Source organism: Gorilla gorilla, chromosome 2 (genome assembly GCF_029281585.2).
Source record: "Gorilla gorilla gorilla isolate KB3781 chromosome 2, NHGRI_mGorGor1-v2.1_pri, whole genome shotgun sequence".
Taxonomy (NCBI): domain Eukaryota; kingdom Metazoa; phylum Chordata; class Mammalia; order Primates; family Hominidae; genus Gorilla; species Gorilla gorilla.
The window spans coordinates 95,296,460-95,319,382 of record NC_086017.1 but is presented as its reverse complement, the minus strand read 5'-3'; the positions used below and the strand labels follow the sequence as shown (position 1 = coordinate 95,319,382).

Genomic DNA, 22,923 nt, shown 5'->3' with positions numbered 1-22,923 from the left:
TTTATCTTTCAGGCTGATGAAAATGACACATCCTTGTTGGGAGATGCTACTATGAATGGCAGCAACATTGGCATAAAAAGAGGAGAGTGATCCTGATGAGAAAAGAGCCAGGAAAGGAACTGTGAAGTAGAAGTCCACAGGGAGAGAGGAAGCTGCTAACCAGGAGCTGCAGGGGTGGAGAGATTCACAGTGAGAACCCAGAGGAGTGCTGTTGCGTGAGAAAACAGAGTCAGGAAATGGGATCACGAATCAAGTGAAAAAGGAACCAGGCTGAAAACACACACCGTATATTTAGAATTCCTTATGATGATGCGTATTGATTCTCAGTACAGTCTAGGTGCTTTCACATAACAGGCTCGTGCAATTCAGGAAAAAAAATGTTAAAAGCTGGTGGATATTTTCAAAATATCTATTACATCGAAAGCAGATTTTTCTGGAAATGTAGATATACTAATAAACACAAGTAAATGCTTATTATATATGTGGTGAAACAGAAACAACATGCATAATATTTCTCAGTATAGAGAAGTAGGATTAGAAGTAGGGAAAGGATCAAAGAAGAGACAAGATAAGGATTTGTTTTTACAGTCCAGGAAGAATTAAATCTAAATCCTGTAATGGGTGCAGGCAGTAGAGATGGGGCAAAGGATTGAGGAAGATTTTGAATATGAAATTACATATTTAGTGCTTAATGCACACCAGAAATTTTCCAAGAGTTTTACACATATTTTTTTCACTCAATTCTCACAAGGATCTAATAAAGTAGATACTTTAATTATCACTTTTTTTTTTTTTTTACAGAAAAGGGAATGGATTTGAAGAGCTTAAGCTAAATCATATAGCTGCAAAGTGTTAGAGCCAAGATTTTAGGGCCTTCATGTATGGCTTTGTCATTCATTCATTCCACAAGAGAAGCTGGCAATAGTTTCAGTTGGGCTGAAATCCAGCTCATGTCCACTAACTAAGCCTTGTTGCACCTGTCACTTAAACAAATGAAGCCTCTTCTTTAAAACCTTTAAGTGAAGGTATTTAAAGATATCCTTGGGCTAATGACAACCCTGTAGGCTATGGACCCAGGCAATTTGACACCAGATTCTGTATTATAAATGCCATGCTAAATACACTATATATGGGAAATAAAGGAGTGTACAGAATCAAAGATGATTCCCAAGTTTCTGTTTTAAGCAATTGGTTACATGTTAGTGCTATTTACTGTTAAAAGTGAATAGTTCAAAATTTGGCTGTGGTTATTATGCAAATGATATTTTAGAAATTGAATACATACTTGGACTATGAGTTTTAATATATTTTCATCCTATGTTTACCAAATCCCAGTAGGATATGAAAAAAATGACTTCATTCTTTGCAAACTTGCTTAATGTCCTAGAGGCTGACTCACAGGGATAATATTAAGCATTGGCTCTGCCATCTGAGTGAGACCTGCAAACGGGAAGCACTGGAGAGAGACAGCAGGAGCGAGGAGAGGAACATCAGGGCATTTATTTTCTCAGCTGGAAACATCCCTCAACCAAAATGTAGAGCTCCTGCCATACAGCCATTTCCACTTACCCCCAACCTTCTTGTGTTCCTCCTCTTGCCTTTTCATGAGTAAGAATGGCCAGAATGCATATTGCCACTAAATTGTTCTGCACAATTATTCTGGTCTCATCACACCCTTCTCACATTCATGAACAAAGATTTGTGACATTTTGCAATATATATTTGGTTTTTGTCTTTGTTCTTGGCAAACTCTGAAATGAAAAATGATTGTCGTTTGTAGGCTAATGAGATTCCTGGTGACTCAGGACTCTAGGTAGCTTCAGGATGAGAGCAGGTCATGGGAATGACCAAGGCAGGATTACAGGGTTGAAACTTTGAGCAGCCACGACTAGAACTCCATGGAGTAGAAAGGGGCTGCAGGTTGAGTTGATCACCAATGACCAATGACTTAATCAATCATGTTTACACAATGAAGTCCTCATAAAACCCCAAAATGACTAGCTTTAAAGAGCTTCTGGATTGCTGAACCCATGGAGGTGCCTTTAGGGTGGTGCCCTAGACAGGGCATGGAAATTCCACACCCCTTCCCACATTCCTTTAACTATGCATCTCTTCCATCTGATTGTTCATCTGTATCCTTTGTAATATACTTTACAATAAATGGATAAATGTAAGTAAATATTACCCTGAGTACTGTGAGGTACTCTAGCAAATTAAACCCAGTGAAAGGGTTATAAGAACTCCAAGGATTATAGCTGGTCAATAAGAAGTACAGTTCACAACCTGGAACTTGCAACTGGCATCTGAAGTGGAAGGCAGTTTGGGGGCTGAGCCTTCAACCATGAGATGTGACACTATCTTCAAATAGATAATATCAGAACTGAATTCTAAGACAACCAGCTGGTGTTCCCTGGAGAATTTGATGTCAGAAATGTTGCCTTGAGTAGTGTGTAAAAATAGGAAAAAACACTTTGCTTTTCTGTGTTTCTTATCCTTAGCAAGTCTTTATTAAATTCTCCTCAAATTAAGCAATTTAATTACCCAAATTACCCAATCTGCTTCTTGACAGGACTCTGACCCACACAGTTCCCTTATTCCTAATTTACATAAAAAATTTGTCCACATAGCTAGTAAATTCAGCTCAGCTTGAGAAGTATGTAAGGCTAAGCAAGAAAGAGAAGGATGCGACAAACTTGGAGGACATTAGAAAAAATGTTGCAGAGGAGTCTTAAAAGTTCTAGAATTTCAGCAGTTCAACAAAGAGAAAATGCATTATAGGCAGAGATCATGTTGTGCAAAAGCAGAGAAGAGTGAAAGATAAACGCAGGTTGAGGAAACTACAAATAGATCTTTGCTGCTACCTTATAGGGAATAAGGAATTGTCAAAAGTGAACTTGCAAAGATTTCCAGGGGACTAGATAATAAGAGGGAAAAAAAGAGTGATCATCAAGAAACTAAGCTATAGGATTTTACTAGAAACACAAATCTGAGTTAGTGGAATATTTAACTTGATCTCCCAGAGCCTGATCATAATCACACAATAATAACTTTGATTTTAAAGATAGTTATATGTATGCACACATTTGCATATTTTCCTCTGCAATCATGCATCTATTGTATATCTATTGATAGGGGAGAGTGCAGTTATGTATTGCTGTGCTAAGTGAAAACCAAATATTCTGCCAGTAACACCTAAGGCTCAAAAAGTTTGAATGTTAGTGTACAAAATTTTAAATTTAGACTGACATTACTTACAGCATATTTCTTTTGGTTTCTTTTGGTTTTTTGCTTGTTTGTTTTTGCTGTGAAGACTTACTGTAATCATTAGTAGAGTTCAAACATTTTTTATTGTATTAGGAAAAGAAATAAAACTTACTTTCTTAACATATGGGCTTGCATAAAATCATACAATTTACAAAGTTCTGTTTTCCAAAGCTTAATAGGAATTTTACATAATGATGATGTCATTAAGTTAGGTGACAGGTTTTGTTTTTGTTAGCAGTCAGATTCAAGGACTACTGACCACAGTTAGTGGAAAGGGCAAATGATAGAGCAGATAAGCCTGACAGTAGATGAGTTATTTACTAAAGCTATAAAATTATCTCCAGTGATAGACATGGAGAAAAATGGGCTCTGGAGTCAGACTCCTTGAGACTAAATGTTTAACTAGTTTTTTCATTGCTCCCTAACTGAAAGATGAGAATAATAATAACACTACCTCAGTGCATATAAGGATTGAATAAAGTAATTCCCATAAAATATTAAGAATAATCTGAAATGTAGTATGCACCATGCAGGTGTTATATATTTTGATTAAAGTCATTAGTGCCTTAGTTATCATACAGTAAATTTTGAATGATTTTAATTATCACTTTTTAAAATCTCTACTTACAATTAAAACATCATGCCTGCAAACTCTAGAACATGTGACTTATCCAGTAATTAAGTACACTCTCACACCCAGCTCATTCTCACTCCTTCATCATTTTTTCTTTATTGTTGCAAAATAACCTGGTGATGTCATATAATCATTTTGAACCTTGGGGATTTTAATTATGACCTCCAAAATTCCACTTTTCCCTGAGTGTATGTCAAAGTAATTGTGCTGTTTGTTAACATAAGTAATTTGAATTGGTTCTTAGCATTTATGATAAATTATATAAATGGTATCTCTTTATTTAGTGGATCAGAAGAACAAAAACAAAGAGATGATGAGAACCATGGTCAGAGTAACACTTGCTTACTTCTCTCATTATGGACTGATTGAGACTACCCTCTTCCTGAGATCTTATGATGTTTGATGGGAAATGCTAGCCTTGTGGCAAGGGAATTGAAAATGCTAACATGGCAAATTCCAGGCTTTGTGGTGGGAGATATTGACCATTATGAGAAAAGTCTATAAATTACCAAGAGATGAAAATGCCATCCATGTTGACCAGATAATCCTTCCAATTCTACATTTAGAGAATCCTTTGTTTAAAGAGCCTCTCAATGTCTTTCTCCATTTATTTTAGACTTTGAGTGCTTTCTGTATAAAAACCTGAGAAGTATTTAAAAACACAAAGTGAGTAAAAGTGCTATTATGTAAAATGTGGTTTCTCTGCCTGAGTAGAAAAATATGCCAATGATAGGATGATCTATATACTCCTCTGTAAAGACACTGGTCAGCAACTGGTTTTGTTTTCACATTTCTACAATGAGCAATGAGCAAAAGAAAGAATGAAAATTAAGATGATACAATATCTGTAATAATCCAGAGTTTCATATTTAAGACTCTTCAAATATTTTTTCAATTAATTTTGTTATGGTTATATTTTCATATTCAACTTAGGAGTTTAAGAGTAATCTTATATTAGTTCATGAGAAAAAACAAGTTCATGATATTAATGAAATAATTAATTGAAATCTCTTTTTTGTCTACATGGTTCCTTGTCTATGTGACACATTTAAATCAAAATTTTTATCTGTTTCTGTAACATTTTAGTCTCTGTAATTTCCTACTTGGATCTGGAGACCACAGAATATGTCAAAATAATTTGGGTGGTCCACCAGTGAAAAAAGACAATGGCTTAAAAGAATGAAAAGTTTAGAGAAGGTAAAATTTGGACATGCTTAACAAATGAAAATTTTAAATTAACATTTTTGCTGAGAGGTAGTCAGGTATAAAGTAGCAGACACTTATATTTTGTAAATTGAAAAAATGCATATTCAATAATAGTTACTGTTCTAGTAGAAAAATGGAAAAAAACTCAATTTAAAACTTAACTGGATATTATAGATCAAAATAAATTCTTAAAGAATTAAATGCCAAAACTTCAATCTTAAAAAATTAGAAAAAAACTAGAACAAGGTGTTTTCATTTGTACCATTATACTGGAATTTCATAGTAACCTTTTGGAATGAAAACAGCAACATAAGAAACTCACCACACATCACACCTTTGTAACAAAGGAAATTGTTCTCTATGTTAGCTATTTTATTTATTTGTATGAACTCAATATATTAAATAAACATCTTCCTACACAATGATTAAATGTAGAAATATTCATAAATAAGTATTATCTATGATTCCATTTGTATTTAGTATTATATACCAAAACTATTATCCATCTATAAAAACAGACATCTTAGATTTTGATCAATAACATCATTTTAACCTTATCATTTGTATTTAACTTACCATTTAGATACCAAGGATATATAACTAGTAGCATGTATTAAACTTATATGTATCAATTAATTTATTTTTAGGCAGTTCCTTTTATTCACTGACTATATAACATTTCAGTTATCTGAAAATACCTAGTATACATTTGCTCAATTTGTGTAGCTGTGTATTGTCTAATAATATTATCATTCACAGTTTTTTATATTTATTTTGAAGTGTCTTTGAAGAACACCAATATTTTATTTTTTATTTATACAGAAAAAATAAAATATTTCCTTGTTTTCTTAATAAAATATTAATAGGTATTTACTGGCTGCTTATTATGTGGTGGGTTAAGTAAACCAAGTCGTATATTTTAAGTGTAAGATAGTTTTTTTGCAATTTGAAACCTATATATTAAGAGTTTCTTATAATACAAATAATTTCCATTTACTATTGACTTTTAAGGACAAGAGGCTGCTTGTACTATTGGTGGTTTATATCATGTTACTGAAAATATTTTACTCAGCAAATTGTTTAAGAATGGCTAGAACATTCCTAAATGTTAATAAAACAAAACAAGAGGCAAATATGGTTAATTAAAATATACTATAATATGCAACAGATGTTTGAAATTTATAAACTGAAATAATGGCCTACACTATTAACAAAATACTGATGAATATAAAGTGTTCAAATATAATGAATTTATTTCATTTACCTTCTTTTATGCTATTGTCAATATGATCATTATAGAATTCATTAAATTTAACAATTATCTTTCATAGAGGCTGTTTCAAGTTAACTCTCCTGCTCCACTGGTAAGTAACCTGACTGAGAATTAAATAACTCCTGAATATCAAGAATGTCTGGTTAATCCATTAATAATTTTCAATTATCTCTTTGTAAATCTCTACAGAATAACAATTGAGATTTTTTAAAATTATACCAAATAATAAATCCAAATTGTATAGATTTTTAAAAAATTTGCAATGTGGTCTTATAGTCTTATTGCATTTTACCATTTGCAAAAGTAGACCTGAAATAAATTATTTTAGTTTTAAATGTGTCACATATTTTTCCCAATAAACAAAGGAAAGATATTCTGGTAATGTTAAATAATATTGATTTAAGATATTGTTGAGTAAATTAGTATAGACAATGTAAACATTAATTCAACCACAACTTAAAAAGTTACTAAAGCCATCACATAGTCTGTGTATTTTAAATCCCAGCAATTTTTTTTTTGTCAAGATGTTTGAAATTGGTGAGAATTGCTTTGTAAAAACATCATTTCAACTAGACAGCTAGCTACTTTGAAAAAAGGACAGAGAAAAGAATAGTCTGGTTGGGACTAGTTAGTAAGTTTCTTTACATTGTTATTAATCGACTTTATTTTAAATACTTCAGATCATAGCTAACTAAAATTAGCAAGGATTGAAAAATTGGTAAAAAATCTGTACCTGGTCTAAATACAAGTCACAGTAAGAGATGTGGTTTGGGGCAGAAGACATTTGAACTAATTAAACTACAAATGAAAATATTAAGTTGCAATCAAATAGAGAAATAGTTTGGTAACAACACCTTATTTTGTCTCACAATATAGTTTAGGAAGAGATATTCAATTATATCAAGTAGGAGCAAAGATTAAATAGGCATGACAAAAAAATTTATTGAAGCCAAACAAATATCCTACAGATGATAACATTTTTTATATATTTTATTAATTCTACTGTATCTTCTGCTCAAAAATCAGATTGCTTAAATTTCATTGTTCATTTATCCAGATCAGATTTGGCCTTCACTGTGAAATAATGAACTTCATGTATGAGAAAGCTGATTTACTGAGTACACCAGAATGGCATCTGATGTATTTATTGAGTCAAATGAAGCAAGTTTTTATGAAACATTTGGTTATACACTGTAAGTAGTCTTATTCAGGCTATTCCTTCTATTATATCATTAACCTACTTTCGATTTAAATATTTTTTCACCTATCTATCACCCTTACTTATATGTTTGTGAGTATACAAACCACAACCTATCACAGTGACATGCTCATAGAAGGCAATTAATGAACATTCACGTAATAAATAACTATTTGTTAAATTAATAAATATGTATGTAGGCTGGGCGTGTTTGCTCACGCCTGTAATCCTAGCAATTTGGGAAGCCGATGTTGGCGTATTGCCTGATCTCAAGAGTTCAAGACCATCTGGGGTAACATGGTGAAACCCCTTCTTTAGTAAAAATACAACAAATTAGCTGGGCCTGGTGGCGTGCATCTGTAATCCCAGCTACTGGGAAGGCTGAGGCACAAGAACTGCTTGAATCCGGGAGGCAGAGTTTGCAGTGAGTGAAGATCAGGCCACTTCACTCCAGCTTGGGCGACCGAGCGAGACTCTGTCTCAAAAAAAGTTAAAAAAAATAAATAAACAGAAATGTGAAAGGCATGTAAGTTCATAAGGTATATGAGAGAAAATTCAAAAAGCAATCGTGCTGCATGCAATGCCATATTATTTTTATTTGATTCAAACAGAAAGTTATAATTAATACCAAATATTTTAAATATCATTTTAAATGATACTTCAGGTTTTTTTGCTGAGAAAAATAATGTAGTTCATAAACAAGTCATAGGTGAAAATATGATGCACAATCTATCTGAGTGAGGATTTTTCAAATGCTGAAAGAAGATGATGAATTTTTGTAACATTATATGGATATGCATTTTTGGTTGAATTTAATAATTCTAATGAATAAAACCAATGATAAATTATTCATGTATATTCAACAATCTTATATCTGTTTTACATAAGACACTGAACTAGCATCTCTGTTGTACCCAGTATAGTTTTATAATACATGCCTGGCAAGTATTTGTTGAATTTAAATTAATTAGGAATACATTTCCATTCATTTTCAGTTACCTATCATGACACAGGAAGAGCATAAAGTGGCTAAATCAGCATCAGCAAACATTCCAGAAACGTGACTTTGTCAAAAGCAAAGTGAAAAACGAAAACAAACATAATTCATACTATTCCAAGTCAATTCGCTAAATAATTAGGGAATTATATATACAGTCAGGATTACTCACCTAATTTATAATCATTTATAGAAATATATCTTTACCTGAAGTAAATCATTTTGGATATTTAAATGTCTTTATGAAAAGACAAATCCTTTTGCAATATCTTATAATTCCAAATATTTGTTGAATGTAAGAACAAACTCTACGAGTCCTAAAGTCCTCTGTAAATTATAGTGTGCTTCTCTTAGTTAAAACTCCTTAAAACAACAGTTATGCTGCTTTCTCGGAAAATAGAAAAAAGATTATCTTTCATGTATCTTTTCTCATACTTTGAGCAATTAAATTCCTCATCACTAATGTTAGAGTAAATATTTTGTTTTACTCCAGTGAGATCTAGGAAAAGTTAACATAACACCACACTTACTTTATTTCAGTATTTTGTGTTAATGTGAATTACAGTGAACTTAATACAGTTTAATGCTCTACACTATGCACTTTTCAGAGTATGATTTAAGTTAGCTGTGTTTTTAGACATGACATTTATTTTATTATATTTAGTATGATGTCAAATGCCAATTGTAACAATAAGCTCCTAATTTTTTTTATATCTTAACCATTTAATTTCATTGTCTTAGGTAATAAAAAGTCAGATCTGATTAAACAACAATATATCATATAGAGATTAAAATGCAAGTTAAATTATATAAGTAAAAATCATTACAGGTATAAAGTACTATATCAATAAAACTCCAAAGAAAATCTGTAACAATAAGAAATCTCTCACACAAACACCAACAAAATATACACAGCAAACAAATTCAAGAACTCTAAGGCAATTTAAAGTGGAAGTAATTTGGCAGAAAGTTATTTTTCCTGAGATTTTTACCCACTGATAATAAAGAATTGAACACTTGTATGTTCTTCACAATTTATTCTAAATGATCAGTTGCCTGGCCTGTTTCACTATAACTGTGTTTTTGAAATCTATGTACTAGAAATCTGGTTAACTCCCTTACAGACTCTGAATTATTAAAGAGACTATTCCTAGAATGAGACAAATTTATATTTTACAATTATCCTGGAATCTTTTTTCATATCAAATAAGAAATGCTAAATAACCCTCATTTTAACTTGTGCCATTTGGCATTAATAATTTTATTCAATATACCTCAGTACCAATGACAATATATGAATTATTTTATTTTTTATTTATTTTTTATTATACTTTAAGTTCTAGGGTACATGTGCATGACGTGCAGGTTAGTTACATATGTGTACATGTGCCATGTTGGTGTGCTGCACCCATTAACTCCTCATTTACATTAGGTATATCTCCTAATGCTTTCCCTACCCCCTTCCCCCACCCCACAACAGGCCCTGGTGTGTGATGTTCCCCTTCCTGTGTCCAAGTGTTCTCATTGTTCAATTCCCACCTATGAGTGAGAACATGCGGTGCTTGGTTTTTTGTTCTTGCGATAGTTTGCTGAGAATGATGGTTTCCAGCTTCATCTATGTCCCTACAAAGGACATGAACTCATCCTTTTTTATGGCTGCATAGTAGAATAACTTTAAAAGTAACTGTTTAAAACACAAGTACACACAAACTAACCAAATTATTTACATTATCAGTCTTTGAGCTTCTAAGTTGTATACTGCAAATGTAGTGGGGGAAGTGAAGTGCGGACTTTGGAATCAGACAAATATGGTTTTTAGTTCTTTAGTTACCACTGACTAGCTAGGTGAATTTTGGTATTTGATTAACTACTATGAGCCTATGAGCCACTATTATTCCTACATAAGTTATTAACACCTGTCTTGTGTGACTCCTGGGAGGCCAAATATAAATGCAGTCAAAGCAAGCAGCACACTACTTGGCATGTGGAAGTAACTTAGGTTAATATAGCTAATGCATTTATAAAGAGTAATCTTTCTAAACCATCAAATTTGAGAAGGGAAGGTAGAAATAAGAAAGAGTAAGAAGTGACTGACAGCAAAGAGTCATTTCCTTAAGTGTTGATCAAATGGTCAATTCCACAGGAGCCCACCTGTGGAGGTGCACACGTATGTAAGGGTGGTGGACTGGGAGGAAAGACTCAGGTGAAATTCTCCTTTATTTTATTTATTTATTATTATTATCTTTTTTTTGAGACAGAGCCTCACTCTGTCGCCAGGCTGGAGTGCAGTGGTGCAATCTCGGCTCACTGCAAGCTTCGCCTCCCGGGTTCCCGCCATTCTCCTGCCTCAGCCTCCCAAGTAGCTGGTACTACAGGCGCCCGTCACCACGCCCAGCTAATTTTTTGTATTTTTAGTAGAGACGGGGTTTCACCGTGTTAGCCAGGATGGTCTCGATCTCCTGACCTCGTGATCCGCCCGCCTCGGCCTCCCAAAGTGCTGGGATTACAGGCTATATTCTCCTTTAGTTGACAATTTAGTCTCTCCAACTGTTACAGATTTATTGCATATTCTTGAATCCACAGAGCACTCATCCAGACTTATGAAAATCATACTGGTGTCTTTTTTCCTTTGATGGTTCACATGGCAATTCTGTTTTTGTTGCCTGGATTCCCCTGCTTATGTACAGGATTGTCTGGTTTTCCTGGCTAGACTCCTGATTGGGAATAATCATGTTGAAACGACTATTACATGACTTGAAAGTAATACTGTATTGCAGGTGTCATTTTAGTCTTTTGTAAAAATAGATAAAATAATAGGGAAATAGCCAGTACCTTTTCTTTGTGGAAAAACATCAAACTATTTATTATTTTCCACTATTTCCAAAATTCTAACTCTTGGTAGATTTGTAAAGAATGATCAAAGCCCAGTAATATTTCTTCTATAGATTATAGCAAATTAATACCTTGGTAGTAGGATGGTGGTGAGGGTAGGAGTGAAGGACTTATTCAACAGAAAAATATAATGGAATCAATGACCTCAGAAACCTCTTGACATCCCTGGAGTCCTATAAAGGAGTTACTTTCGGATAGCAGCCTTCAGTGGAGAGAGGAATTGAATTGTATCTGAAGATTTATACTTATGCTATTGCTCTAAATCACAGCTTGGAAAATGAGAAATAATGGCTAATGAGAAATAACAGCTAAATTGTTATAAACATAACTAAAGGTATTTCTGCAGAAACTGATTTTCACATTACTTTTCTATTTTGCAAGGTCAATAAAGGAAAACCGAAATAAAACTTTACGGTATTATCTAATGTTATTTAACCTGAAGTTCTCAAATACATATAAATAGAAAGATTTGCATATTTGGTTTAAACAAGTTGAGTCTGCGGATGTTCAATCAATGCTTATTTTAAAACCTTTTACTGTGCAAGGTTTTTGGCTGAGGTTTTATTCAAAAGGGCCCAAGAGAGACATTATCCTTCAGTCAAGTACACAGCCCTTGCGTGTTATTGAGTTTTTTTGCCATACTATTTGTTATGATAAACTAGAGACCGAAAAAGTGGTCAGCATGATTAGCCACATACCCAGTATTTTCACAGATAAAATGACTTTTATACATATGTAAAATAAAATCCAAATTTAGGGTAGGCGAGTTTTTTCTTAGCAACATAAACGGCTGAGATTACTATCTCAAGTGTAGAAAATATTCTAAAATTTCACTTCTAATCTTTGAAAGTATTCAGTTGTTACAGCAGTTTTTCTATGAATCTTTGGGGGTTGGGCTACACAATAGGGGTTGAGATTTAAATCATACATTTAATAATGATTTTATATAAATATTTGCACATTAAATATTTATATAATAACAACAAAGAAGAATATTGGATCTTACATAGTAGAATAAATTATCTGAATTTTGTCCTGACAGTAACTAACCTGGGAAAAGAGGATCATGAAAAGTCCATAAAGACGACAGTGGATTTACTCCCTAAATTTTTATTCAAATAAAGCTAGAAATGTTAATTTTTTTCTCCTTTATTATAGACAGCACTCTTACAGTTACGTATTCACCTTGGTTTGAGGGGACATTAGTTATGGCTGAACACTCTGGTACCCCCACTCCATCTGGACCACTTAATGAGCACTCTCCCTCTTTCAAGACCAAATGAGATAATGCATGCAAAATTACGTTGAAGAGCATAAAGTACTTCACAAATGCAAAGTATTATTACTTTCAGACAAGTAATTAGTGCTTTTAGTAATAAAGAAGTACCACTTGACAAGATTAATATATGAATGATAGTTCTTTGGAAATGACCCTATAATCAGTTGGGCACATACCTAAGTGATAAGCAGTATAACTTACATCACATTTTCTTACTTTCCTGATGAGAGTTCTGAAAATTTTATAAGAATAAAATACATCAGGGTAAAAAGATATACGATACCTACTGTTTTTCCTTGAATGATACTTAGAATGCTAGAAAATATTACTCATTAACCAAAACATTCAGGAATATTTAACAACTAATTAAAATCAAATGTAAATATTGATATTGAAATACAGTAGAAATAATATGTTCTATAAAAAAAGAAAATATAAAATGAAAACTTTCCATTTAATACAATTTACTTTCTTTTCAAATGTCTCTTTAATTACATTCTCATTTGGAATTTGTGGTGCACATCTATTCTTCTTTCTGAATAGATACTTTCTTTTATGTGACCTCAGAACTAAAGTAATTTTAATTTTACTTATTGAAGTCAATACAACAATACATGAGTTATTTTTATCCATTTAAAATATAATTTTTGAGTAAACATTATGGCCCTGTTTTGAAAAAAGCAACAAACATAATTGATGTGTTGTAATTTTAGGCCTTTTGAACAAGAGTTGTAATTATAAATTCCACAACCAAAACAGAAAGAATAAACTACATGAAATTTGGAATAATATTGAATATCAATTTACACAATTTTTTTAAAATGAAAAATATGTATTTGAATTGTCAGACCTGAGATCTTTTATTATCTAATTTAAGCTCTAACGTCATAATTTCTTTAAAAAATACCAGTGTATCAATGATGGCAAGATAGTGTTAAAACCCAGACATTGATGAGGTAAAACAACAAATTAATTACATCTTCAGAGGATTAAAAAGCCAAAAGCAAGAATCCCTAGTGAATTTTAATCTTTTCAAAAATTTGGTCAACATTTGAAAATTAGAATATTTGATTAAATTTCTAAAATACAAAGATATGTGATAATATATGGTCAGTAGACTTGAAGCAGTAAAAAAAAATTTCCTATAAAGGCAAAATGTAGATTTCATGATGCTCTTTTTAAATAATGGAGGCGATAACTGTCAGAATAAAGTCAAGCTTATTTACAAAGTAAGTTTATATGGTAATACTGTTTTTTTTCACCCCTTCAAAAACATGTTTTCCTCTACATTAAAAAAATACACAACAGTAACAGTAAAACTAAATGCATTAAACTTACTATTAAAATATAAAATAAGTGATATTGAATTGATTTTCCATAATGTGTTTTTATCTAGATACTCATAGAGTCTAAGTAGAAAAGTTTTATACCAGAAAAGTTCATAGCATTTCATGAGAACACTTAAAAAGTTATACATAGGCTCTTCTGATTCCCAAATCTTATATATTAAAAAAAAAACCAGAATCAAACCTCTGATTTCCTTAATCTTATAAGAAATAAGATGTTTTGACTAAAGGAATCATGTGGGGCATGCAACTACTCTATTAATATCAGCTGAATCACCCTTCACACGACTCTCAAAAGAGAGCCGTAGAAAAGAAGACTGAATTGTGAACATTTTTCAGAAAATTTATTATATGTTAGCTCTGCATAAAATGCGACCTCTACCTTTTCCTTAACAGAATAAAATTTTCCAGAAGTGCACAATTTTCATGAAGTAAATGACCTACCTGAAAGAGACGAGGCTATTCTTTGATTGATTTCACATTTGAAATACATATAAATTGAAATATACATATACATATGAATGAATAAATATACAAATAAAGATTTTATGATAACTTATTTCTACCAAAGAATAAATGTATCTACTAAGTTCAGTGATGTAATTAACCTAAATCATTTTACCTATTATGTTTTTTTTGAACAACTGAACATTTAAACTACGATTTTTGTTCTCCATTCTTAAACAATAAACAGCATTTAAATGGTTGATATTATCCTAAGAATCTATCTCACAAGCCAGGGACATTTAGATTTATAATTCTGAAGTACTAAATGAAAAGTTATTTAGAAATCTAAATTATCCTGACTACTCAATTTCAACTTCAAGTTTTCGTTTAAAAACACGTACCTTGTATGCAATTCCTTTCTCCCAGACTATTTCTTTTTATAAAGTCAGAACATGCTCTGAAATTAATGTCTTATCATATATTTTCTCTACAATGAATGTCCTATCATCATCTAGGCTAAAATGCTTTTCAATATTCTCTTATTTTTCAAGCACTAGACTTTTGTTCATGTTGCACAGAGGTCATACTCTTAGGTTTATGGTGCTTAATAAAATTTTATTGTTGCTTTTCTGTCAATCTCGGGAGTAGGTTAAGTCTATTACATTTATAATTCAACACATGAACACCCAGGAACTCAATCTCAAATGATAAAAGGGTCAATTCCAACACTTAGTTTTCTTTTCTATATGCTCAAAAGTCATGCTATGTCATCTATTTTGAAACCCCCAAATATTTCTTAATAAATGTTCTGATAACATTAGTGATAAATGCTTGAGGTAATGAATCTGCCAGTTACCCTGATTTGATCATCATGCATTGTATGCCTGTATCAAAATATTACATGTACCCCAAAGATATGTACAACTATTACGTCTCCATAACAATTAAAAATTTAAAAAGTTAAAGAAAAAGTTAAGATGGCAAAAAATTACAAAATAATAGGTGTATCTATCATCCAAGCAAATCCTTGCTCATCTTTAGATGTCTTAGCAAATTGAGAAAATAAACAGGATTTGAAATAGCTTCAAATCCTTGCTTATCTTTAGGTGTCTTAGCAAACTGAGAAAATAAACAGGATTTTGAAATTGTTTAGTCTTAGAGGAAATAACGTGATACCTTGCCCCATTGAGATTGCTACAACACACTTAGAGTTGGGTTCCCTGTTTGAATCTATCCTCAAACCATTCATTTTGTCATGTTAATCACCTCCAAAATAGGAGGTATTAACCTAGTCTGATAATATATTATGATTGAATATGTTGTTGATGTTGGTCTAATTAAATATTTTATGAGCAACAATCATTATGACTAAAGTTGATATATGATAGCACTAACATTCATTTTCTTAAAGTAATATCTATGACCTTTAAAAATAATTTTCATAAAATAAAATAAATAGCATTATCACCAATAGATGATTTCAAGAAATAGCTCTTTTCATGCTAAAAACAATTTATCAAGGCATAAAAGCATTAGGCTACAAATGTAAACCTAGAAAAAAATACATATTTCCCATCCATCTACTTTATTATAACAATATAAACCAATAAAGCAACAACATAAGTTATTAAAATTTCACCTAAAATATTTATCATTAGATTACACTTGAATCTGGTAACAAAGTGAATAGCACATTTTATGAATGATACTAAAAAACCAAAGGGAGCCAAAGAAAGACAATGAAAAATTTCTTACAAAATGGCATTTGATTATGTCAGAAATCTCATTCATTCTTACTATAAAGATACTTTCCCTGGAATACATTCTTTAAATATTATAATTTATTAATGCCATAATCAAATCTTATGGGAATTAATACTTAAATTTTTAAGTATATTTCCAGCTCATAAATTTCAGTGTGCACTGATAAACTCCATGAATACAATTAATATTTAATAAATACCTTCCTGACATTTTCAGACTAAGAACTGAATAAAATAAAATTATAAAATAATTTTTAAAGAAGTCAATTATTTAAAATATTTTCAGTATGTTTGGCCAAATCAGCATTTATTTTTAAAAAATGTCTCACAAAAGGAAACAATTTTCTTGTAATTATAAAAAACCTATTTTAATAAATTTAGAAATGTTTTTCTAATATAATCTTAAGAATAGAATGATCCATGCATTTTCTCTTAATATCTTATTTAAAACATTAAGTTACATTTAAGTTTCTGCATTTGATGTAGATTTAGTATTAAATTCGTTAAAAAATGAAGTCCATCATATATCCATGTTTAAAAATCTAAATTCTAAAGGCTTTTCTTTAATCAGTAAAGCAGTTTTTACTTCTAGGTTTCAAGATAGTTTCATTGTTTACAATGTTATAGCTCTTCAGTGTTACAGTGTTACAGCTCTTTAGTTTGAAATGTTATAACTCTTTAGTTTGAAATAGCCAATATTATATCTTCATTTATGTTTTTCACACAGTCTGCCATCTAAAGTATATCCACTGGCAACAGCTCTGTCAAAAGACATTGGCATATAAGTGTGAAGCACCCTAATTTACTTATGTGCTAGTTCTAAATGGCACAATTATAATAACTAAGAATTAGAAAAAAAATTCCTCCTCCATGCTTGTGTCTAACATTGAGTAGTTTTAAATATTTGATCATGACATTGAGTGATAAAGGGCCACATCTGATTAATTTATATCTATGCATGATTCAGCATCCAGTCTGGTGTTTAAGCCAAGGCTTTTTCTTTACTTACCCACAGGACACTAATAAAAAACATATAACACTTCAAATCCAGGAATTCTGGCTTTAACCTTCAGTTACTCACCTAAAAGGAAAGAGAAAGAGAAGAAAGATAATGGTTAGTTTGTATCCCTTGAATAAAAAAAAAAAGTTTAATATTTCATTTTATACACAGGAACATCTTGACCTAAAAGGGTCTTTCCCTATTGCTTTGTACTTTGATATGTATATTTGTATCACAATTCTGCAAAGTAAATTGTATTTGGGGATTTTACATAACTAAGATTTTAGGAAGGTCATTATTTCCTATGTAACTTAGTCTGTCAGTAAATAATCACTGACCTACCTGAACAAAGTATCTTAATATTCCAAGCCCATGACACTAAATATTCTATTGAATTACTTCATCAGAACAAACATTCTAGTCAAGCATTTGTTCACTGTCATCTTAGCTGTTGATCTGGCTAGTTGACTTTTCCCTTTGGGCCCTTCCCTACGCTCAAAGAGCTCAGAGGAAAGACAGATTATCCCAAGGGAAGATATATCTTTACTTTTCTAACCTCTGGGAGCTGAACCAGGAGAAGTTGCTATCCTTCAGTGGTCTGAGACCACACTGTTTGCTTTCCAGATTATTTTCTATACAATTGCTTTTTCTTCCCGTAAACAGAATGATGTCAATGACTTGGAGTGAAAAATAGAAAAGTTGACATAAGAAGTGAAAAATAAGCTACAGAAATTATTAGTTTAATATGTATTCATTAAAAATGGTATACCATTCCTCTATAGAATGTAAATATGGCACACTGATACGTTCTTAAAGAGAATTCCAGGATTTCCTCTCCTTTAGAAATTAAAACAATATAAAAGTAAAATCTTTAATTGCAAATTAAAATTTACAGCTTTTAAACAAAAACAGCCATAGTTCTTCAACATGATGTACCAAGCCAGATGAAAAGATTTTTAAAGCACTGATGCTGTTCATTCTCAATATCAAGTAGGTGTTATTCATACTACCAAGTATTATTGTTATTATTTCTATATTTTAATTAAAAACTAAACAATAGTAGCAAATCATGGGGCTGATATTAGAAACCAAGGTACTTTCCAAAAAATATATGATCAAATAAAAACATTGAAATTCAATTTTAAGAGAAAAAATGGCAGTTAATTATATAACATTAATTACTTTCCAAATAACTACATTGATAATTAAATATCAGGATTTTCAAGAACTAGCAACATATATCTTGAACTAGTAATGTAAAAATCACTGCATATGAAAGTATAAAATTTGATGCCTTGATACTTGAAGACAACTTTATATTTTAAGAAGCACAATCTTTAGAGTAAACATATAAAAAGAAAATATGAAGAATTAAGATGATATGTAATTATTCTATGAATTTTTGTACTATCCATACAACATAATTCAGTGTTTACTTTTGTATTATATTAAAATCAATTTAAATTTATATTTATGTATTTATATATTCTAAGTAATATGTTAGTTATATAATTATAAAAAACTTATCAAGTTTTTGGAAATAATATTTTTCATTATATATAGAGTGAAAAGTTGTTATCACTGTGAGACAACAGAGACAAACATCGCCATATCTTTACCTGTAAAATTAGGATTATTCTCCATGATTAAATTAGGTTTTTTTTTTTTTTGAGGTGAGTTGTAACACACAAGATACTGAAACAGCATATTATCTGAATACATGCCTCTGACACATCTAGGTAATTTTGAACCTAATAGATATCTATAATTATGACTAAAAGTTAATCTCATGCTTCCAACAATCCTTCATTTCCCTTATTCTGTCCCTTCTATTATCTGTCTCATTGAGTAGTTAATGCTTTAACTCTGAAGTTTGGCTGGCCTAACTTTGAAAACTAATTGCTTGCCTTTGGTATATGTGTGGCCTTGAGCAAATTACTTAATGGATCAAAGCCTCAATTGCCTTATCTTCAATGTGGTCATAAAAGCCCTTATTTAAATATGGTTTAATAAATATCCACAATTATTGTTATTCATTCAGCAAACTTTGCTGAGAGCCTTGTTGAGATTCAGATTCTAAGCTAGTAACTGGAGGTGCTCACAGTGTGGTATACAGTTTTAATCACTGAGTCATAGCAGAAGTTCACCTCCTAAGACAAGAAATTTTCTGTCCTTTCTGTTACCACAGCCCTTCCTGCTAAGCATTTCTCTCTAGTTGAGGTCACCCTTCCATTTATATCAGCCCTATCAATGACTTTTCTCATACAGAATCCATTAATACTTTGAAATCCATTAATACGTATGTGAAGAAGGAGCCAATGATGGTTGGTAGAGAAGGCCCAATGGTAGCATACCTTGTTATGTACACAAATGTTTCATTCACATGTCACCAAATCATGTGAACTATATAAAAATGATTTCCTTAAAAAATATTTAAATCACATCATTATCTTTTATCACAAAAGTTAATAAGTATGCTTAAATGGCAAATAACTATATCTAATTACATCCTTTGCAATTAATTTTGAGTCTTCCTATTCTTTAAAAATAAACCATTAAAAATATGCAAGTGAAATCATATCAAGTATAACTTTGACACCAAATTAACTCTCTAGCAAAGAAGGTTTATCTCAATTATTACTCTCATTTTGTATTGCTAGTTATGGCTAGAATCGACGTCTTAATCCTTCTTCCAATTACAATCCAAGAGATGATATTACACAAAAATGACAAAGATTAATAATCCAATTTTATGCATATAATTGTACATATATACATGTTCATATACATATATATGAACACCTGAGGGAAGGAAGTTTTCTATCCTTTGTGGAAAGGACTAGCAGGAGAATTAGAAGGGAGCTAGTGCACGGATGGATGCTTTGCTGGGGCAACCGTGAGAAGTACTTTTTTGGCCTGTCCAACAGTGTCCTGAGAATAACATCATCCATCCAGGAAAAAATTGTGAGGCGGCATAACAGAACCTTTCCTAGGCCAGCCAGGGCTCCACTGGTTAATAAAAGGGTAGCAACACAGCCTGATGTAGTTACAGAGCTGATAACAACAGATACAGACCATATACCCTAATAATCTACAGGATGCTTCAACAAAATATACAGAGTAAAATAAGAGCTTTAGTGTGGTTACCTACAGGATTGACTTTTAAAAATCCATTATACTATTTTTCACCATTAATTACGAACCACATAGTTTAACTGAAAACATAAAGAAAGCATTACAGAGGTAAAAAAGCAAAATTAAAGAAGAAAAGACAAATCTATAAGAGGACATAAAAATAACCTTAGAGATAGATCTTATAAATGGGAGACGACACTTCAAAATACTATATACTTGTAATGAAATTTTAATTAAAGTTTTAAGACAAAGTTTGAGAAAGTTAATGAGATTATGATAAAATCTAGATTAACAAAACAATGTCTATACATATCTTTGTAAATTATAAAATTAAGATAAAATCAAATACAGTGCATTTAATAGCATTTCAGTTCTATGTTTTATAATTTGTAACTCTACCAATTAATTCTTGCATCAAAATACAGCATGAACATTTATAATCAATTCTAAGAGGATGTGACGTGAATGTTTATACCAATATATATTCCATTCCGATATAATTCATAAGTAATAAGTATTTAGGTTTGCAGTAAAAATTTATTTATCACCCAAAAACTCCAAGGCATAGAGGTCCCAGGAAGCCAAATGTTACTCAAACTTCAATAAGGTTAGGCAGTATCAAAGGCAATATAGTAAATAATTGTGATCAAGAGATGTTCAGTGTTATTACAGTGAAAATGTCACAAAAAACCATCTACATGAAATATTCTATTCGGTTTTATCTCAAATAAATCCAAAAAATTTTTTTCTGTTTAGAGATTTGGCTGTCATCTCCCTTAACAGATTGTAGATTAAGGAGGATGACAGAGGGACAGTCAGAGAACAAAAGTCAGGGGTGAGAGAGACAGAGAGAGAAAGAGAGAGAGAGAGGTCACTAATAATGCAAACCAGAGGACTGAGGTTTGAGACACAAAATGCCAACATGACCACCACACCCAGTGTTCAGCACACATACAAAGAGCTCTGTTAGTTCATAGCAGCTTTTGTGTTAATGCATTATGTTCTACTCTTATGTTTTATACATTTGTTTATACAGAAGACCTCACTCTCCATCCATGGAGTTAACAGGGTGTTAACATGTTTGTGAATATGTTTGCAATTGCAAAAAACTACTACTACTCTGGAGAGAGAAATTACTACTCTGGAGAAAAGTTCTACATTGTATAATAAAACTGTAGATAATATGAATCATCATCACTGACCAGTATTTACCACGTGTCTATTTTTCGCACTTAAGGATATTTACAACATATGGAGAAGATTTGATTCTTGATATACAGCAGTTGGCGATTCTCAAGGCAGAAGACTACATATTTATACATACATAAAAATGATAGTTTTATATTTCACAGTTTCATGGTTTACAAGATGTTTAACCTATATGTTACTTCACCTAATTCTCACAAGCCATTAGTGAAATGGAGATGATAGTTATTCCCTTTTTACAGCTGAGGAAATTGAGATTTAGAGAGATTAGGAGGTTTGTTTAGGAAGATGCAGAAATTCAAAGTAAGGTACTAACTTCAAATTCTATAAACTCTATACTATATTATGCTGTTTAATTAATATTTCCATTTATATACATTTTACCTCTAATATTATAAATGTTTAAGTGTTTTAACTGGGAACAAAAATAAGTTGAAATGGTAGCTGGTGGAAGTTAGCATGATATAGTGGTTAAATATCAAGTAAAGAGGATCTATAATCAAAGTTCAAGTCCTTGCTTCACAATTTACATCTATGGAACCTTGGGAAATTTACTAATTTCTGTATAACTCAGGTAACCTATTTGCAAAACAGGAAAAATAATAGTACCTAATCAAGTGACATATTTTGAGAATTAACTGAGATAATCCATGTAGAACTTCAGAAGAGTGCTTGACATAAATAAGTGCTTAATAAATGCTAGCTAAGCTAGCTAATATTGGTTTGATAGGAATGGAAATAATTCATACTATATTTGTAGAATTAAATATGCATTTTGTGGATAAAGATTTTTACTATGAATCAATACTGTGAACTATTTTTTTAATCTAAAGACTACTCATATACTCTAATTTGGCTAACAATGTATTTTGTGAAACAAGTCAGGATTAACATTATAATCTGCAATATTTTTCACAAAGAATCTTTCTAAACCATTGAGGATTTAAACCATTATAAACAAAAGAAAAATAAATCGTTCTGCTGCTTATCAATTTCAATAAAATTGATTAAATCTCATCTACGCTGTCTAATATACATAAAGCTATGAAAATATTTCATCATTGGTTATAAAAGTGAGTCTAAATCAAGTTACTTTTGCTAACTATTTTAATATATTTTACTTTTTTAGAATAGCTTTAAGTTTTCTGCAAACTGACCCGGAAAGTAGAGATGTTTCATATAATCCACCTCCCCTCACATAGTTTCCCTTATTAACATTTTGCATTAGTGTGGCACATGAGTTATGATGGATGAGTCAATGTTGGTACAATATTATTAGTTAA

At 31.3% G+C, this 22,923-nt stretch overlaps 1 protein-coding gene across 4 annotated transcripts in view; it reads right to left on the bottom strand.

Moving 5' to 3' along the window:
- CADM2 (cell adhesion molecule 2) overlaps positions 1–22,923 on the bottom strand; it is a 1,108,555-nt gene that overhangs the window by 811,155 nt on the left and 274,477 nt on the right. The gene's annotated exons all lie outside the window — the stretch shown is intronic.